Here is a 25,077-nt window from a genome sequence, read left to right on the forward strand (position 1 = left end):
CAGTTTGCATGATCAAAAGCTCAATAGCAAGGGGTCAGATGACCTTGCTAGGTCAACTCAGTACATGGCTTCAGATATGGGTGATTGTCTCTAACCACAGGGCCTTGGAACCCACTGTTCAGACAGATGCACAAAGTCTGACTACCTGCCAACCCTTTGGGCACTCTGCTGACCCTATGGCCAAACAGCCTTTCTGATTTTATTCTGTCCTTTCAGAGGCTGTAGATAGCAGGGGTCATAAGTGAACCCGTGCAGTCTAGTCTTCCTACCTGAATTGTTGGTTTTTGGCTTTGCTTTTGCTGCAAATATGCTGCCTTAGGAGGAAATAAATAAGAAAGATTCACCCTCTCTCTAAGATAAATTGAACCAGCTGAGATCTCAAGCATTCCCTGCATTAAGGAAAAAAATACCCCGCTAAAATAAGTTGGGACACTGGCAAATTTTAAAACTGTAAGCCACCCTCGTATAACTGCCTCAGCTAGTGTCCTAGGAGGCCGATAGCCTTTTTGTTCAGCTCTGCTGAAAGAAAGCCTGTTTTTTACTAGCCTTTTTTATTTGTGGAATTCTTTTCTCAATTACTTTAATCACAATTCCTCACTGGCACCACTGCTTGAGCTGGTCTCTATATATCAGCTGTCTGGATCAGCATTTTCTGAGCCCAGCTGTAGGAACTATACCCGGACCTCACTGTACTAGATGTGGAAGGCTAGCCTGGAATGTGACCTTCAGGACCTGAAAGTTCTGTGTCAGTTAGCCATGTTGCTCTTTACAGGTCCAATACTATGACATAGCCCAGGTGTCTGTTAAGACTCATCTTGTGACTAATGCCTTTAAGGTAGAGGGACTGGGAGCTGCCACACCGTTACACTGCTGGACACCTTTTCATAGTTTGTGCTACCTCTAGTTTTATAGTGGTAAGTGTTTAGTGCTCACATCCTCTGTGTAGAGCAATGTGTGTATGTGCTCCATGCTCTTCTGCCTTTCAAGGAAGGAAGCACCATCCCGTTCCTCTTTCTGAAGTACCATGGCAATCTCCAATCTATTACACTTCCTATCTACAGATACCTGGTAACCATTTCTTGCTAAATTATCTTTATCAGTTTCAGTTGCCTAGGATTGTGACTGCCTGAGGCTTTCCCTCACTTTGGGCCTTTTTTGCCCTTCCATCCTGCTTTTTCATCTAGGTACTTTGTAGGTCTTCAAATCCTAGCTCTCACTCGGACTGCAGGGCTCAAAACGAAAGATCAGCTAACAATTCTGAAAAGTTTGCACATCAAGGCTGGTCATTTAGTAGTTTATGTCTTTGACATTTGAGTGCTTGGCATACCTCTACCACCTTTTTTTTATTTTCCCCCTTATTGTTGTTCTGGTGCTATTGTACTAAGCAGTGCAACTTCCCATGTATTCCTAACCTCCTAGTGCTCTAGGACCCTATGTCATTGTTGGCTACTTAAGTAGTATCCCATCTAGGCTCCCACTCCACTTTCCAGGAGAATCTTCTATTTGTGGGTACTGTTAAATCCCTTATGATACCTGGTACCCCTCAGCATCCCTCTTCTCTGAAGGGATGCTTTCTGCTTTTTCTTACCCTAACAAGGACCTGCTATGACTAAGAACTGAACCCCAGTGCGAAACGCGTCAGAAACATACCCCACTGCTTGCTGTTTTTTGTAGTGCCTTCTTTCCTTTACCATTAAAAGGCCACCTTTTAAAAAATTTTTGGTGTGCGGTTGTCCATATCTTCTTTTCAAAGTTTTTGCTAACAAGGACCTGGCCGGTTAGTGTCCTTCGGAGAGATCAGCTAATTCTTGGAGCAATGTATTCTGTGGCTACCCTAGTGCCTTTTCCTGTCATCTCTATTGTAGAATGCTCAGAAGGCCTTTTCTGAAGAGGATCAGTTTTTTTGGACCCTTGTACTCAGAACCCTTCAGAGGGCCTAACCCTTGCAAGCTTTGACCAGGTAGTGATCTATCAATGATAGCCTTTGGTCATCAGCGCACAAGGCTACTCCGTTTAAATCCTCATTTTGGGGTAAATATCTGGGGCTTTGCACATTAGGAAAAAAATGCATTTTCGTATTTTTCCAAAAGCATCTTTTTACCGTATGTAACGTGCAAAGCCCCAGATATGTATCCCAAAACGTAGCTGACAAAGTCTTCTGATCAGAAGAATAACACTTAAATGTGATATTTAGGTAACTAAGGATAATGGCGAAGCTTAAAGCAAACATCATCTTGTCAGTTACATTTTGGGGTAAATATCTGGGCTTTGCACATTACATACAGTAAAAAGATGCTTTTGGAAAAATACGAAAATGCTTTTTTTTCCTAAATACATGTATCCAAATCTGTCTTGAAGAAAATTATGTATAAAATACGTTGGAGTAGGCTACAAATGTCCTGGGACTCAATGCTGTTTTAGATGGGGTGAAGGCTCAATGGTTAACATGTTCAATTTATATCAGATTTTGATGGCTGGGTTGACATCTAGTTTAAGGAACATAGTTTGGTCCAGTACCCACCTCAACCTGTCACAGATGATGAAGGGGCAGTTTGCTGTATGATAATTGCATTTAGGCTGGGTTCACATTAAAACGGATGCGACTGACAGCAGGGGTCCAATGCGTCCCTGTTTTCCGTTTCATGGACGAATCCAGCCTGAATTGTTGCCTGAATTTGGACCTGAAACAGTCAAAGATGCACAGGACGCCTGTGCAATCTGCTCCGCAGATGTGTGAACCGGCTCTATTGAGAGCCTGTCAGTCTCCTGTAATGCGAATTGGATGTGGCGAAACCCGCCTCCATTTCACACTCGTGTGAATCCAGCCTTAATGTGTTTTTTAATGAATATTTTGTTTGATAAAATGCAGTTTTTGTATCTGCCTGGAGTTCAGGTGTGACAGAACTAAACTGTAAAGCAAGGCAATATTTGCATGTTTTTATTGTTTTAATAAAAACACTAATCTGTTTAACCATTTGTATTGAATTGTTCTTATTTTATATTTATTAAAAACAAATGTATGCTAATGTTAAACCCATTGTGTCTTTATACTAAATTTTATTACTGTTGGCTGAGGGAAAGAAAGAGATAACTTGCACCTGCATCAAAAAACCCATACAAACAGGTAGAGGGAAGAATTCCATCCTACCTGCAGCGTAAGGGTTGGCCACAGGGGGGCGGTGACACATCCATGGTAGAGGAAGACACAGTACTGCAAGTAACCAAGCAAGCAAGGGCAAGGCATGAATATAAAAACATTGGGCCAGATTCACGTAGAATCGCGGCGGCGTAACGTATCGTAGATACGTTACACCGCCGCAAGTCTTCATCGCAAGTGCCTGATTCACAAAGCACTTGCGATGAAAACTACGCCGGCGGCCTCCAGCGCAAGGCGGGCCAATTCAAATGGGCGTGTGCCATTGAAATTAGGCGCGCTCCCGCGCCGGACCTGCTGCGCATGCTCCGTTTCACAATTCCTGACGTGCTTTGCGCGCCGTGATGTCATTTTTTCGAACGGCGACACGCGTAGAGTACTTCCGTATTTCCGGACGTGTTACGCAAACGACGTTAAATTTCGACGCGGGAACGACGGCCATACTTTAGACAGCAATACGATTGCTGACTAAAGTTAGGGCACCCAAAGCGACGTAGCGAACGCGAAAATCCGTCGTGGATCGCCGTAACTCCTAATTTGCATACCCGACGCTGGTTTACGACGCAAACTCCCCCCAGCGGCGGCCGCGGTACTGCATCCTAAGATCCGACAGTGTAAAACAATTACACCTGTCGGATCTTATGGATATCTATGCGTAACTGATTCTATGAATCAGTCGCATAGATAGAAACAGAGATACGACGGCGTATCAGGAGATATGCCGTCATATCCCCTTTGTGAATCTGGCCCATTAAGCATAAGAGAAAAGGCAGTGAAGCAGCACAGTTTCTTACCTCCAGGACAGAGATCCGCTATAGCAATCCGTGCTAGTAGGATGTGCCAAGGTATAGCTGTATCTGACAGCTATTTGAACCTGCCACCCAATGATGATGTCACCGCGCTCGTCCGGTGTGACCCCTGCAGACCTTGCGCGAATGCGTGAACGCAGCAAACTGGTCCGGACCACGCAACCAAGCCTCGTTCGCAAACGAGACTCGCTCATGCGCAGACCGTCAGAAAGCGGCGAGGCTGGAACGCAAATGCGTTCCAGCGGCCATGGCCAGAAAAACACAACCAAGCAGAGAGAGACAACACATAAAACAGCTGTCATAAGAGAGAAGCTTATACATTACCACCAAGGCATCGAACCGATCCGGCCTGGAACTGGGAGCTATGCTGCTCATACTGCACAACCTAGGCATTTCAGAAAGGGGCCTCCTGCTAATAGCTAGGATGAATGGCCAAGTTGCCGCTTGCCTGCCAATGGCTGGCTAGTCAGCTCTTCAAGGCATCACAAACACTGCCCGTGTCCATCCCGCTAATAGCTGAGACTTGTTGGACTCCAAAAACCGCCTGAACTTCAATCTTCATGTGCAAACCACCAGGACTGGACCGAGAAACATTCTTAAGGTAAAACTACCTAGGTCCTAGGAGGAGGACAAAAAAGGAACACAGTCTCTGGCTAGAAGTAAAGATTTATGGGAGTAGGGTCCTATGAGGTATGAGAGGCGGGATTAACCCCCACGTAGGCTGCCATGGAGTCTGTCAGGAAAGGAATATTTCACTTTTATTTTTTCACTTTAAGCATTATTAAAATTACTGCTCCCGAAAAAACTGTGGTTTTTAAAACTTTCTTTTGCATTGATACATGTCCCCTGGGGCAGGACCCGGGTCCCCAAACACTTTTTATGACAATAACTTGCATATTAGCCTTTAAAATTAGCACTTTTGATTTTTCACGTTCAGGTCCCATAGACTTTAACAGTGTTCGGATGTTCGCACAAATTTTTGGTCCGTTCGCATGTTCTGCCGCGGGGGCTAATCCCTATTCATGAATAATTGTATTTTTGTTTATATCAATACATTCATTAACACTTGTTACTTAGGCTGCTTTCACACTGAGGCGTGCAGCCGCGGTGACGGTATAGCCGCGCTATTAGTATGGCGGCTATACCGTCGTATTTACTGCGATATTCGGGCGCTAGCGGTGAGGTTTTAACCCCCGCTAGCGGCCGAAAAAAGGTTAATACCGCGGTATTACCGCGCTTTACCATTGATTTCAATGGGAAGGAGCGGTGAACACACCGCTCCTATACTGCGGTAAAGATGCGGCTAGCAGGACTTTTGGTGCGCTCCTGCTAGCGCACCGCTTCAATGTGAAAGCCTTCGGGCTTTCACATTGAACACTACAGGGCATGATTTTTCATGCGGTATAGCAGCGCTATTTTTAGCGCTGTACCGCATGAAAAACGCCCCAGTGTGCAAGGGGCCTAAGTGTAATTTATATAGCCATAAATACACTCCATTACAAGTGTCCGTGGTCTTTTACTAACTTTATAATATACTGGTGTCTAGTATGGGAATATACTCACACTAGACCCCATGGTTCCCTTAAGCATTAAAGCAGAGGTCCGCCAATCTTTTTTTTTTTTTTTTTAAGTCACAGCTACAAATACTGCAGCTGCTGACTTTTAAAATAAGGACACTTACCTGTCCCGGGCGCCCACGATGTCGGCACCCGAAGCCGATCTCTGCCTCGGCTCTCGGATGCTGCCGCCATCTTCGGTAAGGGAATCGGGAAGTGAAGCCTTGCGGCAATGCCACTGGTCCCTGCTGTCTCTCAGAAGACAGTGGGGGGGGGGGGGGGCGCCGCCGGACATGGCGTAGATTCCCACAGATAATGCACTGATCTATGCCCGGAGGTGGGTGCAAATACCTGTCTTAGACAGGTATCTGCTCCCCCTCCCCCTGAAAGGTGCCAAATGTGACACTGGAGGGGGGAGGAATCCGGTATTTATTAGGGAGTTAAAGGTCCCCAGCCATCAAATGCCATAGGGAGCATGGCCCTGTATATATACAGAAGCAGGAGAACAAAACCTACCTATGACGTGGAGAAGTAGGGAGCGAGATAATTTACACAAATGGTCAGTGGGGTGCTTCTATCGCACCTTATGGCTGTTTGTTTTAGAATCGCCATCTCCACTCCTCATCGCAGCTTAATAAACTGCTGCACAGTGGGCCAATGTTGCCAACTCCCCGAAGTGAACTTTACTGAAAGGATGCCAAAATTTACAAACGGCACCAATTCTTTACTGGCAGAAATCATGAAATTTACTGACAGAGCCACATTTTTTACTAACACTGCAAAACTTACCTAAAATGACAGTTTTCAGTGCTAAACAGTGCAAGTATAAATAACTGTAAACATGTAGCTAGTGCTATTAGCAATATGCTCAACAAAAGTCCAAAAACATATTTCTCCATCTACATGAAGGTCAGGTTAATATAACCCAGTCAGCACAGAAACTCTGATGTAAAGAGGGGGGAGCTCTGGTGACCAGAGACCACCTTACATCAGGGTCAGCAGAGTTCCCCCTTGCACTGTAAGGGGGAATCCTGCAGACTGATGCAAGGGGGAATGCTGGGAACCCTGATATAAGGTGTTCTCTGGTTATGATGTGGGGGGGACTCTGGTGAACAGAGACCACCTTCCTCTGAGTGAATACACTATGGTAAAGGGGGAACCTTCATATCAGTGCCCCTTACATTCCTCAGACTGGCAGCACTGTCACTGGCCTCCTCTCAGGTGCACCGCGCAGGGCTCAGTCGAATGGCTCCAGCTTGGCGACTCTGGTTTTATCCCAAATTCCCCTCTCCAGTGTCTACACATGTCTGATTCCTCCCCAAACCCCCATCCCAGCGGAGCTCCCACTCTTGACAAGAGATGGTCAGAGGCTGCAGACATTGTACATGTAGTGGTACCCCCGTAGGGGCTGCGCAAAGTAGTGGCCCACCTGTCACCCTTCCCAGAGTATAAAAAGAAAAAGTGCAGCACAAAATTCAATAAGAATATATATATATATATATATATATATATATATATATATATATATATATATATATATATATATATATATATGTATGTATGTATGTATGTATGTATGTATGTATGTATACAGATCAATCCATATATAGGTGAAAAAAACGAATAAAATAATATAAAGTCCAAATATGTGAAATAAATTCCAAAATTGCCAGATAATAGGAATCTTCACCAGGTGACAATTAAAATCCAAACTTAAAGTGCTCCCTCCACCAGTAAGAATGGGTACTCTCACCTCCAAACATGGACCACTGTTTTACCAGTTGGTCAATTAAGCAGATTTCTCAGCATGGAAAGCCAGCAAGCAGGATACATGGATCAATTCCTCACAAGTCAGTAGTTAAACCGGACCATACCATGAAAAAAGGAATCAAGATCTAAGTGCTCTCTGCTGAGCTAAAACATTTATTTAAAAGTAATATAACACAGGCTACTCCCATTAGCCAAGATAAAAAACCTAAAGTTACAAAACGGCAGTAAGAAATGTCAGAATGTCAGATCATTTGAAAACGATCTTTTCCAAGGATGGCAGCGAGCGACGTGTCTCCAGGCTCCTTCCCCCCGTACCCGCTGAGGAAGTTGCAATAACGTAACGCGTACGGGGGGAAGGAGCCTGGAGAAACGTCGCTCGCTGCCATCCTTGTAAAAGATCGTTTTCAAATGATCTGACATTCTGACATTTCTTACTGCCGTTTTGTAACTTTAGGTGCAAACTACAGAGCACAAGTGCAGTACTGGTACACACAAAGTAACTTTAGGTGCAAACTACAGAGCACAAGTGCAGTACTGGTAGACACAAAGTAACTTTAGGTGCAAACTACAGAGCACAAGTGCAGTACTGGTAGACACAAAGTAACTTTAGGTGCAAACTACAGAGCACAAGTGCAGTACTGGTACACACAAAGTAACTTTAGGTGCAAACTACAGAGCACAAGTGCAGTACTGGTACACACAAAGTAACTTACTTTAGGTGCAAACTACAGAGCACAATACGTTCGAATTGAACGCGGAGCTCATCCCTACTAATAACAAAAAAACACTCAAATAAAGCACTTTGCGTACTCGGTACATGTATTAAGAACATACTCACAGTGCCTTGAAAAAAGTATTCATACCCCTTAAAATGTTTGTCATGTTACATCCAAAAACGTAAACGTAGACCAACACAAAGTGGCACATCATTTTGAAGTGGAAGGAAAATGATAAATGGTTTTCAACATTTTTTACAAATAAATATCTGAAAAGTGTGGCGTGCATTTGTATTCAGCCCGCTTTTCAGTCCCCTCCTCAGTGCCCATTAGTACTACCTCATCATTGCCCATTAGTGCAGCTTATGAGTTCAGCCTATCAGTGCCCATCAGTTTTCATCAGTGCCACCTCATCAGTGCCCACCAGTGAAGCCTATCAGTGTCCATCAGTACAGCTTATTAGTGCAGCCTATCAGTGCCCACCAGTGCCACCTCAGTGTCCATCAGTGCAGCCTCATCAATGCCCACCAGTGCAGCCTTATCAGTGCCCACCAGTGCAGCCTATCAGTGTCAACGAGTGCCACCTCATCGGTGCCTATCAATGCAGCTTATCAGTGCAGCCTATCAGTGACCATCAGTGCCACCTCATCAGTGCAGCTTATCAGTGACCATCAGTGCCCACCAGTGCAGCCTATAAGTGTCCATCAGTGCAGCCTATTAGTGTCCATCAGTACAGATTATTAGTGCAGCCTATCAGTGCCCATCAGTGCCACCTTATTAGTGCCCACCAGTGCAGCCTATCAGTGCCTAACATTGCAGCCACATCAGGGTCCATCGGTGCAGCCTATAATTACCCATCAGTGCCCACCAGGCAGCCTATCAGTGTCCATTGGTTTCCATCAGTGCCACCTCATCAGTGCCTATCAGTGCTAATCAGTGCCCACCAGTGCAGCCTTTCAGTGTCCATCAGTGTCCTCAGTGCAGAAATAGTGTCCTATTGTTGATGTCAGTAGGAGAAATGGTACCCAATTGTTGATGTCATTGGTTCACAATAGTGCCCCAAGGGGCAGATAAAGTGAAGCTAAGGGCCACAGTTTGGAGACCACTGGCTTAGAGTGTAGCCAATATGTAGATCTGGTGGCTGCATTCGATTTCGTGTTCTTTTTTTCTTCCTTTCACATGCTGATCCTACCAGTAACACTTTGTATCCAGCAATGCAAATACAGGAAGGAGGTAGAATTTAAAGTGGTATTTAACTCACATTTATTTAAAAAAAAATCACGGACAAGCAGTTTTTTTTAAATGACAGAAGAGATGTTATCGGTCACAGAAGCAGTGTGATTGGGTCTGAGGATCCAGAACCCCTGACGGAGCCAAGTGAGGGTCCGGGTCATCTTGCAGAGCGGAGTAGCGTGACGGTGCTGACTGGCAGCAGGACTGGGACAACCGGAGCAGAGGTTCCCAACTTTCCAGGCCTGGTGTGGTGAGGGGGCTGTCGCCCAGAAGTTATTTAACACACCTAGACTCATCTCACAGAGTTGCTGAGACCTGTAGTCCTACAGGGAGGTCTCATTCAAATAGACTGTGTTCAATCAGGCCTTAAAGCCTATACTTCATTGAGGGTTGACTGACGGTTAAGGGATCCCTACACCGGAGGCATCTACAAGTGTGTTACTTCATTACTTGTTAAACCCTTGGATTACACTTCAGTAAAATAGCTAGCAGAAGAAAGAAGACCAGAGACTACACTTCTCACTGGGAGGTTTTGTGCTTCGGTTACAGTAAAAAGGACTGCATTATACCTCAGGGGGAGCTCTTGAGAAATTGTATTGTGCTGTGTTTGATACCCTTGCATTAGTGGGCCAGATTCACAAAGAGTTACGCCGGCGTATCAGTAGATATAACTCGGAATCTAAGCCTGTCGTATGTTTAAGTGTATGCTCAAACTGAGATACACTTAAACCTACCTAAGATACGACGGCCTGCGCCGTCGTATCTTAGGATGCAATATTTCCGCTGGCCGCTAGGTGGCGCTTCCATTGAGTTCGGCTTAGAATATGCAAATGAGTAGATACGCCGATTCACGAACGTACGCTTGCCCGTCGCAGTAAAGATACGCCGTTTCCGTAAGAGGTATGCCGGCGTAAAGATAAAGCTGCCCCCTAGGTGGCGTAGCCAATGTTAAGTATGGCCGTCGTTCCCACGTCGAAATTTTGACATTTTACGTTGTTTGTGTAAGTCGTCTGTGAATGGGGCTGGACGTAATTTACGTTCACGTCGAAACCAATACGTCCTTGCGGCGTACTTTGCCGCAATGCACACTGGGATATGTACACGGACGGCGAATGCGCCGTTCGTAAAAAACGTCAATCACGTCGGGTCACCATTCATTTAAATAAAACACACCCCCTCATGCTCATTTGAATTACGCGCGCTTACGCCGGCCCCATTTTCGCTACGCCGCCGTAACTTAGGTGGCAAGTGCTTTGAGAATACAGCACTTGCCTCTCTGACTTAAGGCGGCGTAGCGTAAATAGGATACGCTACGCCGCCTAAAAGATGCGGCGACCTATGTGAATCTGGCCCAGTGTGTTTAGTGCGGCCGTACTGGAAGTGAGAAGGTGGCCAGTGTCAAGGCATTGTCACTCTGAGCACTAGTCCCACTTGGAGACGCGCCTGCAGTAGAGATTCAGGGAACCTTCAAGTGTTAATATTTTGTGAATACTCATTGCACTATTATAGTAAGTTTGTATATTGATACAGTTATTATAACCACTGTTTTTATACCAGTTTCAGTAAACTTACATTCTGGTTAATCACAATTGGTGTGAGGCTTGTTCATTATCCTAACAGGTGAAACAACAGATGCCCAGATAACGGTAAAGGTACACTATATGCACATTGTTATTGTGGGATTGTTCCTTGTAGTAAAAGCTTCACATCAACACTGTTACACAAAGTGGGCTGAGCCAATTTATTTGGGGGTAGGAGAGCAGAGTACAGGCCCAATTAATTACCAGCAGCTCCTTCGGGGGTCAGTGCTACATGGTATAAACCTGCAGGGGGCTGGTTAGGAAAATGTTTGTAACAGAGTTTAATACCGCTGCCTGTAAGGCCCCGTACAAACGACCAAACATGTATGCTGAAACTGGTCCGCGGGCCAGTTTCAGCATACATGTTCGGTCGTGTGTAGGCGCGAGCGGGCCGAATTCCAGGAAACATTTGCCCGCCGGGCCTTTTCCCAGCGGACAAATATTCCTGGACGTGTTTTAAAACCGTCCGCTGGAATCCTGCCCGCTCGGACATGTACGGTCGTCAGTACAGACCTACCGTACATGTCCGAGCGCCCGCCGTCCCTCGCATGCGTCGAATGACTTCGACGCATGCGTGGAAGCCTTTAAATGGCAGGCCCGCCCACGTCTCCGCATCATCGCCGCGTCATCGTCGCGGCGACGACGCGGACACGCCCCGCGTAGTGTTTACGCGCGGACTTCTGTACGATGGTTAGTACAACCATCGTACAGAAGCCCTCTGGCAGGCATGTACGGTGAAAACGGTCCGACGGACCGCTTTCACCGTACATGTTTGTTCGTGTGTACCGGGCCTTAGTGATTGCATAGCCCCTGTGATGTTGCTTGTCACGTGGTATTTCAATGAAGTAATCATAGGAAGGCTTGTGAGAATGAATACCTATGCTGACGATCTCTGATGTCATTCCAGCAAAGATGCTCTTCACATCACAGCATTTTAGGATGCTAATGCCGCATACACACGATCATTTTTCGGCATGAAAAAAAACGAAGTTTTTCGGCATGTAGAAAAAACTATGTTTTTCCAACTTCATCATTAAAACGACGTTGCCCACACACGCTCGTTTAAAAAAAATGCTCTAGCAAAGCGCGGTGACGTACAACACGTACGACGGCACTATAAAGGGGAAGTTCCATGTGGATGACGCCACCCTTTGGGCTGCTTTATCTGAATTCCTGTTAGTAAAAGACGATTCGCGCTTTTTGTCTGTTACAGCGTGATGAATGTGCTTACTCCATTACGAATGATAGTTTTACCAGAACGAGCGCTCCCGTCTCTTAACTTGCTTCTGAGCATGCGTGGGTTTTTAACGTCGTTTTAGCCCACACACGATCATTTTTTACAACCCGAAAAACGACATTGTTTAAAACGTTGTCAAAAAATGCAGCATGTTCGGAAAAAAAAATTGTCGTTTTTCAGAACCCGAAAAATTATGTGAAGCCCACACACGATCATTTTAAATGTCATTTTTTAAAAACAACGTTTTTTTTTTCATGCTGAAAAATGATCGTGTTTACGTGGCCTGAAGAATATATGATGGAATGTGCATGTACTGGTGGTATCACCAGGAAAATAAACCTCTGTGTCAAATGTATGGAGAAGAAAATAAATTGTATAAATCTGCCAACAGAGGGAGACAAAGCAATGCAAACAATAACACATTTTCTCACTTGGCTATACAAAAAAAATAAAATGTATGTTAAGGGTTACCTATTGTTTTCTTTGCTGAAATAAAAGCAAGTTTCTACCATGTATCATGGTAAGAAGAAGGGATCAAATATTATTCTTATTCGGGAGATACTGAAAGAGTTTCCTTTATTACTGCTGCTATGTTCCAGAAAGAAACAATGGACTAGATGTAAAGGAAATGGATGAAAAAAATTGTCTGTGATAATCTATTAAAATTACAATATGACCAAAAGCTTTTTCAATGCTTTATCCTGGCCTAGGCCAACAAGGCCTAGGTCTAGGGCAGCACTGAGAGGAAAATTAGCCTAGCGCCCCCTGCTTCCAGTATGCGAGCAGCTGGCATTCCGCAACTGGGGGGGGTGGCACTGCTTCTAATTTTGACTGTCCTATCGTCCTGGACCACAAACCTTCCTCACTGTGCTATATGTTTTCTGCTGGCATGGTTATATCTTCTTAGTCCTCTCCATAAAATTATCGGAAATTTGTGCTTAAAGTAGAACTATAGGCAACATTTTGGATAGAGTAAGGGAGGGTTATAGCCCCTGTCAGTTTATTTTTTACCATCCCTGTCCCATTTCAGAGATTTCCCTTCACTTCCTGCCCCATAGCCAGACAGGAAGTGAGAGCAAATTAAGGGAATTCATTGCCCCCCTCAGGCCCTCAGAACTAGTGTCCCCACTCGAAAATTTCAGGGCGGGCCTTAAACAGCATCTCAGAAGAAAACCACAGCCATCAGCTGGGAGAAATCAGCCCAGCTAATTAATTATTTTGATACTAGCCATTGGTCAGAGGGTGTCTTACTGTATAAAGGGTTGTGGGCAGGGCCAGTACTCAGTCCACAGAAAAAAGAAGAAAAAAAAAACAAACATAAATCAAAAACCTCTATATACACAACCCTATACCCATGGTTAATACAAAGGTAAAAAAAAAAAAAACAATAAAGCATGATCCAATTTGTTCCAGCGAGGGAAAACAAATCCTTCCCGATCCCCCAAGAGGCAATCAGATATTCCCTGGATCAACTTTACCTTTAAATTATTTGTATCCAGTTATATTTTTTTGCATCTAGTGAGCTGGCCAGAACCAGCTCTTGGAGTCTTTTCCACATTATCCAAGTTCTTACTGTGAAGAAGCCTTTCCGTATTTGGAGGTTAACTGCTTGCCAACCAGCCGCCGCCGTTTTACAGGTCGGCTCTGCTGGGTGAGAGCACGTAGCTATACGCCACCTCGCACAGCAGCCAATAGTGGCTCGTCCCTGACTCCCGTGCGCGTGCCCGTCGGTCGTGATAGCCGCCGGGCACCCGCGATTGCTCGTTACTGAGCGAGGACCGGGAGCTGTGTGTGTAAACACACAGCTCGCGGTCCTGTCAGGGGAGAAATTCCTGACCGTCTGTTCATACAATGTTTGAACAGCGATCAGTCATTTCCCCTAGTGAGGCCACCCCCCCTACAGTTAGAACACACCCAGGGAACATACTTAACCCCTTCCCCGCCCCCTAGTGTTAACCCCTTCCCAATGCATTTTTATAGCACTGATCGCAATGGTCCCAAAAATGTGTCAAAAGTGTCCGAAGTGTCCGCCATAATGTCACAGTACCGAAAAAATATCGCTGATCGCCGCCATTACTAGTAAAAAAAAATATTTATAAAAATGCCATAAAACTACCCCCTATTTTGTAAACGCTATAACTTTTGTGCAAACCAATCAATAAACGCTTATTGCGTTTTTTTTTTTACAAAAAATATGTAGAAGAATACGTATCGGCCTAAACTGAGGAAAAAAATAGTTTTTTAATATATTTTTGGGGGATATTTATTATAATAAAAAGTAAAAAATATAATTTTTTTTTCAAAATTGTCGCTCTATTTTTGTTTATAGCGCAAAAACTAAAAACCGCAGAGGTGATCAAATACCACCAAAAGAAAGCTCTGATTGTGGGAAAAAAAGGACGCCAATTTTGTTTGGGAGCCAAGTCGCACGACCACGCAATTGTCAGTTAAAGCGACACAGTGCCGAATCGCAAAAAGTGCTCTGGTCTTTCACCAGCAATATGGTCCGGGGCTTAAGTGGTTAAAGTGGCTGTTAACCCACTTCTATTATATCATCCCAATCTCTGCACCATTATAAGAAGTTTCCCTGTGCCTGCGTTCTGTATGGGCTCCGCTCCAGGCGCTCAGTTGATTTCTCTCCTCTGTTCTGTCTCCGGCTCACAGCTGCAGTGGGAGGAGATGGAGAGAGGAGAGACGGAGCGCCGAGCCACCGACAATCAGCTGAGTGGCGGGAGCAGAGCTCATACAGAATCATGCCGTGTTTTTACAGAACAACAGAACAGGCGCAGGGAAACTTCTTATAATGGTGTAGGGATGATGGGATGATGTATAAGAAGATATGAGAGCAGTTAGAGCAGCAGGAGCGGGTGGTGGGGGCAGCGGGCACATTGTACGAGCAGAGAGGGGAGGGGGACGGAGGGGGAGAAGGACACAGGAGACAGAAGACAGACAGGTGACGGAGGCACGCAAACGGAGCACGATGTAAGGGCTCAGCAGCCATGCTTATTGTAATCTGTTTGCAGAGGGGGGGGGGCATAGCTAGGCAGGATCAGCCAGGTATTTCAGGTGATACAGGGGTCCAAATGACACCGCACAAGCACTGTGCTGTATAACATGCTTTAAGGGAACAAGATCTGTATTTTTTCTTTTTTGGGGGTTAACAAACGCCTTAAATCACTTTTCCTCCAGACGTAAATCTCTTGTCCTCTGTGATGACCTTAAAATGAATAACTCATCACAAAGTTCATTATATGGACTATTTACAGTATGTATTTGTACATGTTGATCAAATCCCCCTTAATCTCCTCTTCTCAAGAGAGAATAAATTCAGTTCCTTTAAATCTTTCCTCCTAGCTGAGCTCCTCCATGCCTCTTATCAGTTTGGTTGACCTTCTCTGCACTTTCTCCAGTTCTCCGATGTTCTTTTTAAAAACTGGTGCCCAAAACTGACTGTATATTCTAGGTGAGGTCTTACTAATGATTTGTACAGGGGCAAAATAATGCCACTCTCTCTGCAGTCTATACCCCTTTTAAAACAAGACATGATTTTGCTTGCTTTATAAACTGCAGCTTGGCATTGTATACTATTATTAAGCTTATGATCTTCCAGAACACCCAGATCCTTCTCCCCCATTGATTCCTCCTAGTATAAGAATACCGCTCTGCATCCACCCACTTCTAATGATTAGCATACAAGCACCGTTATTTTATGTTTTTAACTGTGGTGGGGAAATCACCTCCTACAGCACTGATGCGTGCATATTTTTAGCCCCCAAGTGCATAACTTTACATTTGTCAAAATTAAACCTCATTTGCCACATAGTCGCCCAATTAAACATTGCATTGAGGTCAGCTTGTAAATTGAAGACATCCTGTAAGGATGTTTTTCCACTGCATAGCTTGGGGGCCATCTACGAAGACCAAAATGGTACTTTTAATCCCAGACACTATAGCATTCATAAACATATTAAAAAGTAAGGGTCCCAACATTGAACCTTGGGGTACACCACTGATAAACTTAGCCTTAGACCACCGGGCCATTTCATGTGGCCCTCACACCTCTTCTGCAGCCCATCACTTCTCAGCAGTCTGCAGCATAGAGGAGGACAGAACTCCTTTGCTACATCCTGCTCTTCTCTGTGCAGCCACAGAGAAGCTTGTAGCTGCCTTCACCCTATTTCAGCAGTTGGCAGCAGAAAGGAGGATAAAACTCTTCCTACAGATCCTGCGCCTCTCTGTGCAGCCCCTCGTGTCCTCCTCCCCTGCTCTGACTCTAGTCCTCATATGGTCCACCTCCAGACCCTGCCGTTTCTGTTTCCCAGCTCAGTGCACTGTAACGTAAAGGGTTGTGTAACCATAAAATGTCCATCCACAAATGGCAGCCTCAACAAGGGGATTAGAAGCAAAATACATCAGAAGCTACAGTGTATAAAAGAGAAGAGAGGCTCCTCTAAGTGTAGCAATATGGTTACATTTAATGAAGGTACAGTACAACATTTAGCAACTCAGATGGTTGATGATTAAAAGAGGCACATCTAAGTATGCAGGCATTCGGGGTAAAGCTGTCCACATAGACCATCCTCCACACCGCCAGCTCTCACCGGTGTCAGTCTGCAATCATGACCAGGAAGACTACTCTGCAGTAGAGCGATCTGAAAGCGAGGCTTGAACCGCTCGTGGAGTGCAGCGTGGAAGGGATGACATCAATGGTGGTGAGGAAGATGGTCTGTGGATAGCTTTACCTCAGATGCCTGCATATTTAGATGTGCCTGTCTTAACCACTTGCTTACTGGGCACATAAACCCCCTTCGTTTCCAGGCGAAATTTCAGCTTCCGGCACTGCGTCGCTTTAACTGAAAATTGCGCGGTCGTGCGACGTGGCTCCCGAACAAAATTGGCGTCCTTTTTTCCCCACAAATAGAGCTTTATTTTGGTGGTATTTGATCACCTCTGCGGTTTTTATTTTTTGCGCTATAAACAAAAAAAGAGCGACAATTTAAAAAAATATATATTTTTTTTTTACTTGTTGCTATAATAAATCTCCCATTTTTTTTAAAAAAAAACAATTTTTTTTCTCAGTTAAGGCCGATACGTATTTTTCGACGTATTTTTGTAAAAAAAAATAAAAATAATCGCAATAAGCGACTGGTTTGCGCAAAAGTTATAGTGCCTACTAAATGGGGGATAGATTTATGTTTTTTTTTTTTTTACTAGTAATGACGGCGATTTGCGATTTTTTTTTTTTGTCAGGGCTGCGATATTGCGACGGACGTATCGGACACTTTTGACACAATTTTGGGACCATTCACATTTATACAGAGATCAGTGCTATAAAAATGCACTAATTACTGTATAAATGTGACTGGCAGTGAAGAGGTTAACACTAGGGGGTGAGGAAGGGGTTAAATGTATTCCCTCATTGTGTTCTTACTGTGTGGGGGGAGGGGGGTGACTGGGGGAGGTGACCGATGCTGTGTCTCTATGTAAAGAGACACAGCATCGGTCTCCTCTCTCCCTCACAGCACGTGGAGCTCTGTGTTTACACACAGAGCTCCACGTCCTGCTGTGTTTACCGACGATCGCGAGTGTCTGGCGGACATCGCGGCCGCCAGGCACTCGCATCGCCTCCCGAGCGATGCGCCGGGCACGTTGTTTCCCCGCTGCGCGCCCCCAGCGGCGCGCACGGGGAACAACAACAGCAGGACGTCCAGGGACGTCCACCCGGCAGTTAAGAGCCGCGCTGTGGACGTCTTTCGACCATAGCGCGGATCTCAACTGGTTAATCATCAACCATGTGAGTTGCTAAATGTTGTACCTTCATTAAATGTAACCATATTGCTACACATATAGGTGCCTCTCTTCTCTTTTATATTCAGTTGTGACATGGCGCTACTTGTATATCAAGACATTGCTTGTATATCAAGACAACATTTATTTTTAAATTTTGTTGTCTTGCAAAACGCTATCAAACCAAGGTTTTACTGTATTATAATTTTCCCTAAACTTATAGCAAACTATTAAATATTCCATGGACTCAACATGCCCATCAGCAAATAGCTTGGGGTGTCTACTTTCCAAAAAGGGGTCATTTGGGGGGGGGTTTGACCTGCCCTGGTATTTTATGCACAACATTCGAAGCTTATGCCACACATCACCCACTCTTCTAACCACTTGAAGACAAAGTCCTTTCTGACACTTTTTGTTTACATGATTTTTTTTTCTTTTGCTAGAAAATTACTTTAAATCCCCAAACTTTATATATATTGTTTAAAGCAAAGGCCCTACAGAATAAAATGGCGGGTGTTGCAATTTTTTTTCACACAATATTTGCGCAGCGATTTTTAAAACACGATTTTTTGGGGGGAAACTGCACTTTTTTGAATTTTAATGCAGTGACAGGTAAACTTTTATTTTTTTAAATGGGGTGTATTAGACTCTAGGGGCTAGATTCACGTAGAATGGTGTATGTTTGTGCGGGCGTAACGTATCCTATTTACATTACGCCTCCGCAACTTTTACAGGCAAGTGCTGTATTCTCAAAAGAAAGTTGCGGCGGCGTAGTGTAAATAGGCCAGCGTAAGCCCGCCTAATTCAAATTGTGAAGAGGGGGGCATGTGTTATGTAAATTAACCATGACCCGACGTGATTGACGTTTTTAACGAACGGCACATGCGCCGTCCGTGGAATTTCCCAGTGTGCATTGCTCCAAAGTACGCCGCAAGGACGTATTGGTTTCGACGTGAACGTAAATGACGTCCAGCCCCATTCACGGACGACTTACGCAAACAACGTAAATTTTTCAAAATTTGACGCGGGAACGACCTCCATACTTAACATTGGTACGCCGCATATACGCCTCATATAGCAGGGGTAACTTTACATCGGGAAAAGCCTAACGTAAACAGCGTAACTGTACTGCGTCGGCCGGGAGTACGTTTGTGAATTTGCGTATCTAGCTGATTTACATATTCTAGGCGTAAATCAGCGTACACGTCCCTAGCGGCCAGCGTAAATATGCAGTTAAGATCCGACGGCGTAAGAGACTTACGCCGGTCAGATCTAATAGAAATCTATGCGTAACTGATTCTATGAATCAGGCGCATAGATACGACCGGCCAGACTCAGAGATACGACGGCGTGTCTGGAGATACGTCGTCGTATCTCCTTTCTGAATCTGGTCCTAGATCTCTACTCTGGCTGCATTGTCAGGTTCCCCGCTGGGACAGGAGAGCCAGAGAAAAACATGGAAGACGGCGGGGGGTTCCCTCCCACTGCTTTTAAAAGCCGCTAGGATTGCTTTTACTTGAAAGTCGACCGCTGAAAAGAATGATACCAAGATTATACATAAACCTGCAGGCATTATTCTATTATAACCACTCCAAGTCCAGCAACATACCAGTACATTACTGGTCCTTGTTGGGCATATATTGTAATGTTCTTTTTTTTTTCATGCAGCCTGTGTGCTGAACGAAAAAAGAGATTGATTGGTGGGTATGCCAATAGAATACCGCTCTGCATCCACCCACTTCTAATGATGGGCATACATGCACCGTTATAAAAAAATTTAACTGTGGAGGTGAAATCACCTCCTACAGCACTGAAGTCGCTGATTTACGTATTATGAGAGCAAACGCTGTTGCTGTCAAGATAAATAAATCGGTGCTGCAGCTGAATGACGTGCCTGAAAAACAAACAATGGTAACAATAAAACATTAACTCAATAAAACAACAACAATCTGTGCCAAAAAAAGAGTAAAAAATATATGCCAAAGCATGGGGGCAATCCGAGCCAAATGTTAGGGGCAAATCGCCCCTCCACCCCTGCCCCCATGCTTCAGCATTTATTATTTTGAGGGGACAGCAAATGTACACTGTTACACAAGCTGTACATTTACTACTTTACATTGTAGCAAAGTGTCATTTCTTCAGTGTTGTCACATGAACAAATATAATAAAATATTTACAAATATGTGAGGGGTGTACTCACTTTTGCGAGATGCTGTGTGTGTATATATAATATATATATATATATATATATATATATATATATATATATATATATATATATATATATATATATATATATACACACAGACAGTATCTCACAAAAGTACAACCTCACATTTTTGTAAATATCTCAAAATAACTCAACACACAGCCATTAATGTCTAAACTGCTGGAAACAAAAGTGAGTACACCCCTAAGTGAAAATTTACAAATTGGGTCCAATTAGCCATTTTCCCTCCTCGGTGTCATGTGACTTGTTAGTGTTACAATGTCTCAGGTGTAAATGGAGAGCAGGTGTGTTAAATTTGGTGTTATCGCTCTCACTTTCCCATACTGGTCACTGGAAATTTAACATGGCACCTCATTGCAAGGAACTCTCTGAGGATCTGAAAAAAATAATTGTTGCTCTACATAAAGATGGCCTTGGCTATAAGAAGATTGGGCAAGACCTTGAAACTGAGCTGCAGCATGGTGGCCAAGACCATACAGTGCTTTAACAGGACAGACTCCACTCAGAACAGGCCTCGCCATGGTTGACCAAAGAAGTTGAGTGCACATGCTCAGCGTCATATCCAGAGGTTGTCTTGTCTTTGGGAAATAGACGTGTGAGTGCTGCCAGCATTGCTGCATAGGTTGAAGGGGTAGGGGGTAAGCCTGTCAGTGCTCAGACCATATGCCGCAAACTGCATAAAATTGATCTTCATGGCTGTCATCCCAGAAGGAAGCCTCTTCTAAAGATGATGCACAAGAAAGCCAGCAAAATAGTTTGCTGACGACAAGTAGACTAAGGACATGGATTACACAATGTCCTGTGGTCTGATGAAAGCAAGATAAACTTATTTGGTTCAGATGGTGTTAAGCGTGTGTGGTGGCAAACAGGTGAGGAGTACAAAGACAAGTGTGTCTTGCCAACAGTCAAGCATGGTGGTGGGAGTATCATGGTCTCGGGCTGCATAAGTTCTGCCGACACTGGGGAGCTACAGTTCATTGAGGGAACTATGAATACCAACATGTACTGTGACATATTGAAGCAGAGCATGATCCCCTCCCTTGGGAGACTGGGCTGCAGGGCAGTATTCCAACATTATAATGACCCCATCACACCTCCAAGATGACCACTGCCTTGATAAAGAAGCTGAGGGTAAAGGTAATGGCCTGGCCTAGCATGTCTCCAGATCTAAATCCTATTGAGCATTTGTGGGGCATCCTCAAATGGAAGGTGGAGGAGCGCAAGGTCTCTAACATCCACCAGCTCTGTGATGTCGTCATGGAGGAGTAGAAAAGGACTCCAGTGGCAACCTGTGAAGCTCTGGTGAACTCCAAGCCCAGGTCTTGGTATCTGCCTCTGCAAATGCATATCTGTGTCGCAGATATCCATTTGCTGGTATGAATAGCTTTTTCTCTGGGTCTTCCCACTCTTTTCTGACAATGTCCTTAAGAGTTTGATGTACTGGAAACGTTTGAGGTTTGTTGAGTTGCAGCCTTTTGTACATTTTGTCATGTAGGGAGAGCTCCGCACTTTTTTCCTCTTTGATGCCCAGCGTGTCGGCTATGGCTTTTAGAAGACTGTCCGTCCCTACAAGTTGCCCTTTGCCGGATCTTTTTCTTCTTCAGAATCTGAGCATAGGCCTTCCTCAGATTCATGTTCAGATTCATCAGAATCATCCTCTTGCCACTTCACCTCTTCCCTGCTACCAGAAGGGACGCATTTTCTGCTGGTAGATGGGGTACTGGTTGGACTAGAGCTTGCCAGTGCCTCTAATTTCTCAAATTCTGAGGGTAGTGGCCCTATAGTGCTCTTTATTTTGAAAGAACTGAGCAGGTCTTTAAGGTAACCTTGCAATTCCTTTGGATATATGGAGTATGCCCGCGCTACCAAGGTGTGGAGAAGAGGGGGGGGGGATACGGCTGCAGCACTGAAAGTGTATCAAACCAAAAATAGTCAAAAAAGGGGGGTAATGCTGCGCTGTATAGGGTGGGTGAAAAAGGACTAAGTGAATATAACTAGTATTAAAAAATAGTGATCAGTCAATCAAATATAAAACATGTAAGACATATGTTAAAACAAATGAAACATATATAATGCCGCGTACACACTCATTTTTCAGCATGAAAAAAAACCTTGTTTTTCAGCATGTCCAAAAAACTACGTTTTCCCAACTTCATCATAAAAACAACGTTGCCTACACACCATCGTTTTAAAAAAAAATGATCTAGCAAAGCGTAGTGACGTACAACACGTACGACGGCACTATAAAGGGGAAGTTCCATTCGCCTTTGGGCTGCTTTAGCTGATTCCATGTTAGTAAAAGACGATTTGCGCTTTTCTGTCTGTTACAGCGTGATGAATGTGCTTACTCCATTATGAACGGTAGTTTTACCAGAACGAGCGCTCCCATCTCATAACTTTCTTCTGAGCATGTGCGGGTTTTTTACGTCGTTTTAGCCCACACACGATCATTTTTTACAACCCAAAAAACGACATAGTTTAAAACGATGTTAAAAAATGCAGCATGTTCAAATTTTTTTTGTCGTTTTTCAGAACCTGAAAAATGATGTGAAGCCACACACGATCATTTTAAATGAAGTTTTTGAAAAACAATTTTTTTTTTCATGCCGAAAAATTATCGTGTGTACGCGGCATAACACTCAAACAAATATGAAGCCAAAATAAATAAACCTTAAAAAGGTAAAGTGCTGAGTGCAATTGTGCAAAAAACATGCATAACGGAAAAAAGTCCTCAAATAGAATGTTGTATTAAAAAATCTTCAATATTGCAACAATGTATAAACTTCAGTATTCATGTGCAAACAGCAACAACATAAAGTGCCAGTGCTGGTGTCAGGTTGCCAACGTGGATATCAAATAGGAAAGTGCTAATTCTCCCCTTGTGATTAGTGAGGATGTCCCCTTACCTTACTGCTGTAAGGTAACAGCATATAAAGATCTTTCTAGGTACAAGCGGCATTGACTCCAGCCGTTTCCTGGTGAGGCGTCTCTTGATACTGTTTAACCTAGGTCTCTAAACAGAGTCTCCCTGTGGGGCCCCGTCTGATATATCAGCAGTGATCCTCACAAAGGGAGATACATACACCAATGGTGTAGTAGTTAAAAATATTTATTGATGAAAAACACAAATCACAATAAAGTGCCTAAAAATCAGCATAAAACAAGCAGCATGCTCACACTTGTCACCTCCGGTGACATGTGGTGTCTCGACGCATATTCGTCACGGTCACGTGACTTCATCAGGAGTGACCGTGACAAATACGCGTCGAGACACCAGAGGCACCAGAGGTGACAAGTGTGAGCATGCTGCTCGTTTTATGCTGCTTTTTATGCACTTTATTGTGAGTACCCTGATTTGTGTTTTTTATCAATAAATATTTTAAACTACTACACCATTGGCGTATGTATCTTCCTTTGTGAGGATCACTGCTGATATATCAGACGGGGCCCCACAGGGAGACTCTGTTTAGAGACCTAGGTTAAACAGTATCAAGAGACGCCTCACCAGGAAACGGCTGGAGTCAATGCCGCTTGTAACTAGAAAGATCTTTATATGCTGTTATCTTACAGCAGTAAGGTAAGGGGACATCCTCACTAATCACAAGGGGAGAATTAGCACTTTCCTATTTGATATCCACGTTGGCAACCTGACACCAGCACTGGCACTTTATGTTGTTGCTGTTTGCACATGAATACATGAGGTCATACATTGTTGCAATATTGAAGATTTTTGAATACAACATTCTATTTGAGGACTTTTTTTTCCGTTATGCATGTTTTTTTATTTGTTTTGTTACAACAGACTTTATTAACAAACAGCACAGGCAGACATTTTACTTCTTCCTGAAAACACCCACAGTGCGTCCACGACGGCCGGTGGTCTTTGTGTGCTGTCCTCTCACCCCAGAAGTGACGCAGGCCTCTGTGTGCCTTGATTTTCTTCCGCCTCTCCAAATTTTCAGGGAGTTTGTTATCCAGACTGTTGGCCAGGAACTGGCTGTATTTGCCATCCTTGATGTCTTTCTGTCTGTTCAGGAACCAATCTGGGATTTTGTACTGACGAGGATTCTGCATAATGGTAACCACACCCTCAACCTCATCCTCAGTCAGCTCTCCTGCTCGCTTTGATAGGCCAATGTCAGCCTTGTGCAGGACTACGTGAGCGTAACGCCTTCCAACACCCTTAATGGCTGTGATGGCGAAGGCGATCTTCCTGCGCCTATCAATGTTCGTGTTCAAGACACGCAAAATGTGCTGAAACTTCTCCGGGATTACTAGAGACATGAAATGGAATTCAATTCAAATGGAATTCAAATTAAAATAAACTAAACGAATTCCAAAAACAAATTAAATTTAAACTACACCAGTAAATTCATTTATGTAAGTACCGATTTGAAAAAAAACTATTTTTTTCATTCTGCACATGTCTACTAGTGGCTCCGTGTGGTGAGCGCTTTTTTCCCCAGACAGTATCAAGCAAACCCTCTGACTGTCCCCAGTGGTGAGACACGGTACTGCAGGGTGTCCCCTGTGAGAATGGAGCTGGTTGACCATGCGTGAAGGATCCTGTTGACACAAATACACATTATACTGCTTTCCTCTGGCAGCTTTAATGTCGGTGAGTAATTTTAGTTCTGTTGCTCATGCTTGGTGGAAAGGATTTTCTTTAGCTGGTGGAAGACACTTTCTTTGCAGTGATATTTATCACATATTTTGGACTATTTTGTATCGGACCTTATTCACAGTTTTTTTTTATTATTATCATTTTTGAATATTGTGGATGCTTTTTGCACATTATGAATGCTGTGTTGATAGCACATGCTTTAAGTTTGTAATGTTCTATATTTGGAGGCGCTGCAATATTTTTTTGTTGGTTTGTTTGGGTAATGTATATTTACCTATTTGCGAGCTGCCCATTTATTTTCTTTAGGGCTTGACACCATTTTATGTTTTCATACTTCACCTTTATATGAATATAATTTACCATACTATATGGAAACACCCT

At 43.9% G+C, this 25,077-nt stretch overlaps 1 pseudogene; it reads right to left on the reverse strand.

Moving 5' to 3' along the window:
• Positions 1-23,865: 23,865 nt before the first annotated feature.
• On the reverse strand, positions 23,866-24,359 carry LOC120916925 (annotated as a pseudogene).
• Positions 24,360-25,077: the final 718 nt, after the last annotated feature.

The sequence above is a fragment of the Rana temporaria genome, chromosome 11, assembly GCF_905171775.1.
Source record: "Rana temporaria chromosome 11, aRanTem1.1, whole genome shotgun sequence".
NCBI lineage: Eukaryota > Metazoa > Chordata > Amphibia > Anura > Ranidae > Rana > Rana temporaria.